At 37.8% G+C, this 5,729-nt stretch overlaps 1 long non-coding RNA gene across 1 annotated transcript; it reads left to right on the top strand.

Annotated features, from left to right (window-relative positions):
• Window positions 1–553: 553 nt before the first annotated feature.
• Window positions 554–5,411, top strand: LOC129844706 (uncharacterized). The gene is made up of 2 exons (XR_008757956.1): window positions 554–1,257; window positions 1,288–5,411. It is a non-coding gene; the product is annotated as an uncharacterized LOC129844706 (long non-coding RNA).
• Window positions 5,412–5,729: the final 318 nt, after the last annotated feature.

Below are 5,729 nucleotides of genomic sequence, written 5' to 3'. Positions count from 1 at the left end.
ATATAGGATGGTGTGTATAGACAGTATAGACAGTAGTTATATAGGATGGTGTGTATAGACAGTATAGACAGTAGTTATATAGGATGGTGTGTATAGACAGTATAGACAGTAGTTATATAGGATGGTGTTTATAGACAGTAGTTATATAGGACGGTGTGTATAGACAGTAGTTATATAGGATGGTGTGTATAGACAGTAGTTATATAGGATGGTGTGTATAGACAGTAGTTATATAGGAGGGTGTGTATAGACAGTAGTTATATAGGATGGTGTGTATATACAGTATAGACAGTAGTTATATAGGATGGTGTTTATAGACAGTAGTTATATAGAACGGTGTGTATAGACAGTAGTTATATAGGATGGTGTGTATAGACAGTAGTTATATAGGATGGTGTGTATAGACAGTAGTTATATAGGAGGGTGTGTATAGACAGTAGTTATATAGGATGGTGTGTATATACAGTATAGACAGTAGTTATATAGGATGGTGTTTATAGACAGTAGTTATATAGAACGGTGTGTATAGACAGTAGTTATATAGGATGGTGTGTATAGACAGTATAGACAGTAGTAATATAGGATGGTGTGTATAGACAGTAGTTATATAGGAGGGTGTGTATAGACAGTAGTTATATAGGATGGTGTGTATAGACAGTAGTTATATAGGATGGTGTGTATAGACAGTATAGACAGTAGTTATATAGGATGGTGTGTATAGACAGTAGTTATATAGGATGGTGTGTATAGACAGTAGTTATATAGGATGGTGTGTATAGACAGTAGTTATATAGGATGGTGTGTATAGACAGTATAGACAGTAGTTATATAGGATGGTGTGTATAGACAGTATAGACAGTAGTTATATAGGATGGTGTTTATAGACAGTAGTTAGATAGGATGGTGTGTATAGACAGTAGTTATATAGGATGGTGTGTATAGACAGTATAGACAGTAGTTATATAGGATGGTGTGTATAGACAGTAGTTATATAGGATGGTGTGTATAGACAGTATAGACAGTAGTTATATAGGATGGTGTGTATAGACAGTAGTTATATAGAATGATGTGTGTAGACAGTATAGACAGTAGTTATATAGGATGGTGTCACACCCTGGCCTTAGTTATCTTTGTTTCCTTTATTATGTTTGTTAGGTCAGGGTGTGACATGGGGAAGGTTTGTGTTTTGGGTGATTATATGGTTAAGGGGTTGTTGGGTTTTGTGTTTGTGGTTTTGTGTTGAGTGAGTATGTCTAGGTATGTCTATGGTTTAGTGAGGGTTTCTAGGTATGTCTATGGTTGCCTGAGTGGTTTCTCAATCAGAGACAGGTGTCTTTCATTTGTCTCTGATTGGGAGCCATATTTTAGGCGGCCATAGGCATCATGTGTTTGTTGGGTCATTGACTTAGTCATTGTCTTAGTCTGTGTCTTAGTCTGTGTCTAGGTCTGTTTCAAGTTGGCATGTTTTGCATTTAGTCGGTTTTGGTTTCACGTTCTTGGATTTGTTGTTTTGCTTCGTTAGTTCCTCTCCTAAATAAAGAGAAGATGTATTATTTACACGCTGCGCCTTGGTCCTATCTCTCTCCCATGGACGATCGTGACAGATGGTGTGTATAGACAGTATAGACAGTAGTTATATAGAATGATGTGTATAGACAGTATAGACAGTAGTTATATAGGATGGTGTGTATAGACAGTAGTTATATAGGATGGTGTGTATAGACAGTATAGACAGTAGTTATATAGAATGATGTGTATAGACAGTATAGACAGTAGTTATATAGGATGGTGTGTATAGACAGTAGTTATATAGGATGGTGTGTATAGACAGTATAGACAGTAGTTATATAGAATGATGTGTATAGACAGTATAGACAGTAGTTATATAGGATGGTGTGTATAGACAGTAGTTATATAGGATGGTGTTTATAGACAGTAGTTATATAGGATGGTGTGTATAGACAGTATAGACAGTAGTTATATAGGATGGTGTGTATAGACAGTAGTTATATAGGATGGTGTGTATAGACAGTAGTTATATAGGATGGTGTGTATAGACAGTAGTTATATAGGATGGTGTGTATAGACAGTAGTTATATAGGATGGTGTGTATAGACAGTAGTTATATAGGATGGTGTGTATAGACAGTAGTTATATAGGATGGTGTGTATAGACAGTAGTTATATAGGATGGTGTGTATAGACAGTAGTTATATGGGATGGTGTGTATAGACAGTATAGACAGTAGTTATATAGGATGGTGTGTATTGACAGTAGTTATATAGGACGGTGTGTATAGACAGTATAGATAGTAGTTATATAGGATGGTGTGTATAGACAGTAGTTATATAGGATGGTGTGTATAGACAGTAGTTATATAGGATGGTGTGTATAGACATTATAGACAGTAGTTATATAGGATGGTGTGTATAGACAGTATAGACAGTAGTTATATAGGATGGTGTGTACAGACAGTAGTTATATAGGATGGTGTGTATAGACAGTAGTTATATAGGATGGGGTGTATAGACAGTATAGACAGTAGTTATATAGGATGGTGTGTATAGACAGTATAGACAGTAGTTATATAGGATGGTGTTTATAGACAGTAGTTATATAGGATGGTGTGTATAGACAGTATAGACAGTAGTTATATAGGATGGTGTTTATAGACAGTAGTTATATAGGATGGTGTGTGTAGACAGTAGTTATATAGGATGGGGTGTATAGACAGTATAGACAGTAGTTATATAGGATGGTGTGTATAGACAGTATAGACAGTAGTAATATAGGATGGTGTGTATAGACAGTATAGACAGTAGCTATATAGGATGGTGTGTATAGACAGTATAGACAGTAGTAATATAGGATGGTGTGTATAGACAGTATAGACAGTAGTTATATAGGATGGTGTGTATAGACAGTAGTAATATAGGATGGTGTGTATAGACAGTATAGACAGTAGCTATATAGGATGGTGTGTATAGACAGTAGCTATATAGGATGGTGTGTATAGACAGTAGCTATATAGGATGGTGTGTATAGACAGTATAGACAGTAGTAATATAGGATGGTGTGTATAGACAGTATAGACAGTAGCTATATAGGATGGTGTGTATAGACAGTAGCTATATAGGATGGTGTGTATAGACAGTAGTTATATAGGATGGTGTGTATAGACAGTATAGACAGTAGTTATATAGGATGGTGTTTATAGACAGTAGTTATATAGGATGGTGTGTATAGACAGTAGTTATATAGGATGGTGTGTATAGACAGTATAGACAGTAGTTATATAGGATGGTGTTTATAGACAGTAGTTATATAGGATGGTGTGTATAGACAGTAGTTATATAGGATGGTGTGTATAGACAGTATAGACAGTAGTTATATAGGATGGTGTTTATAGACAGTAGTTATATAGGATGGTGTTTATAGACAGTAGTTATATAGGATGGTGTGTATAGACAGTAGTTATATAGGATGGTGTGTATAGACAGTAGTTATATAGGATGGTGTGTATAGATGTAACGGATGTGAAATGGCTAGCTAGTTGGCGGGTACGCGCTAGTAGCATTTCAATCAGTTACGTCACTTGCTCTGAGACTTAAGTAGTGTTGCCCCTTGCTCTGCAAGGGCCGTGGCCTTTGTGGAGCGATGGGTAACGACCGTGCTTCGTGGGCAACCGTTGTTGATGTGTGCAGAGGGTCCCTGGTTCGCGCCCGTGTCGGGGCGAGGGGACGGTTTAAAGTTATACACTTACATTGATGCTGTTGACCCGGATCACTGGTTGCTGCTGAAAAGGAGGAGGTTGAAAGGGGGGTGAGTGTAACGGATGTGAAATGGCTAGCTAGTTAGCGGGTACGCGCTAGTAGCATTTCAATCAGTTACGTCACTTGCTCTGAGACTTAAGTAGTGTTGCCCCTTGCTCTGCAAGGGCCGTGGCCTTTGTGGAGCGATGGGTAACGACCGTGCTTCGTGGGCAACCGTTGTGTGCAGAGGGTCCCTGGTTCGCACCCGTGTCGGGGCGAGGGGACGGTTTAAAGTTATACTGTTACATATATAGGACGGTGTGTATAGACAGTATAGACAGTAGTTATATAGGATGGTGTGTATAGACAGTAGTTATATAGGATGGTGTGTATAGACAGTAGTTATATAGGATGGTGTGTATAGACAGTAGTTATATAGGATGGTGTGTATAGACAGTAGTTATATAGGATGGTGTGTATAGACAGTAGTTATATAGGATGGTGTGCATAGACAGTATAGACAGTAGTTATATAGGATAGTGTGTATAGACAGCATAGACAGTAGTTATATAGGATGGTGTGCATAGACAGTAGTTATATAGGATGGTGTGTATAGACAGTAGTTATATAGGATGGTGTGTATAGACAGTATAGACAGTAGTTATATAGGATGGTGTGTATATCATTTGACATTTACATTTTAGTCATTTAGCAGACGCTCTTATCCAGAGCGACTTACAGTAGAGTGCATACATTTTATTACATTTTTTACATACTGAGACAAGGTTATCCCTACCGGCCAATCCCTCCCTAACCCCTAACCCGGACGACGCTATGCCAATTGTGCGTCGCCCCACGGACCTCCCGGTTGCGGCCGGCTGCGACAGAGCCTGGGCGTGAACCCAGAGACTCTGCGATGCAGTGCCCTAGAGCCACTGCGCCACCCGGGAGATATACCCGACAGTAGTTATATAGGATGGTGTGTATAGACAGTAGTTATATAGGATGGTGTGTATAGACAGTAGTTATATAGGATGGTGTGTATAGACAGTATAGACAGTTGTTATATAGGATGGTGTGTATAGACAGTATAGACAGTAGTTATATAGAATGATGTGTATAGACAGTATAGACAGTAGTTATATAGGATGGTGTGTATAGACAGTAGTTATATAGGATGGTGTGTATAGACAGTAGTTATATAGAATGATGTGTGTAGACAGTATAGACAGTAGTTATATAGGATGGTGTGTATAGATAGTAGTTATATAGGATGGTGTGTATAGACAGTATAGACAGTAGTTATATAGGATGGTGTGTATAGACAGTAGTTATATAGGATGGTGTTTATAGACAGTAGTTATATAGGATGGTGTGTATAGACAGTAGTTATATAGGATGGTGTGTATAGACAGTATAGACAGTAGTTATATAGGATGGTGTGTATAGACAGTAGTTATATAGGATGGTGTGTATAGATAGTAGTTATATAGGATGGTGTGTATAGACAGTATAGACAGTAGTTATATAGAATGATGTGTATAGACAGTATAGACAGTAGTTATATAGGATGGTGTGTATAGACAGTAGTTATATAGAATGATGTGTATAGACAGTATAGACAGTAGTTATATAGGATGGTGTGTATAGACAGTAGTTATATAGGATGGTGTGTATAGACAGTAGTTATATAGAATGATATGTGTAGACAGTATAGACAGTAGTTATATAGGATGGTGTGTATAGATAGTAGTTATATAGGATGGTGTGTATAGACAGTATAGACAGTAGTTATATAGGATGGTGTGTATAGACAGTAGTTATATAGAATGATATGTGTAGACAGTATAGACAGTAGTTATATAGGATGGTGTCACACCCTGGCCGTGGCTCAGGTGGTTAAGGTCCTTGATGATCTTCTAGATGGTAGAGGGGTGTAGGTCTGGTGGCTGAGGTCCTTGATGATCTTCTTGGACTT

This window comes from Salvelinus fontinalis, unplaced genomic scaffold (genome assembly GCF_029448725.1).
Source record: "Salvelinus fontinalis isolate EN_2023a unplaced genomic scaffold, ASM2944872v1 scaffold_0205, whole genome shotgun sequence".
NCBI lineage: Eukaryota > Metazoa > Chordata > Actinopteri > Salmoniformes > Salmonidae > Salvelinus > Salvelinus fontinalis.
Note: the sequence above shows the minus strand (reverse complement) of the source record. Positions and strands in the feature narration are given on the sequence as shown.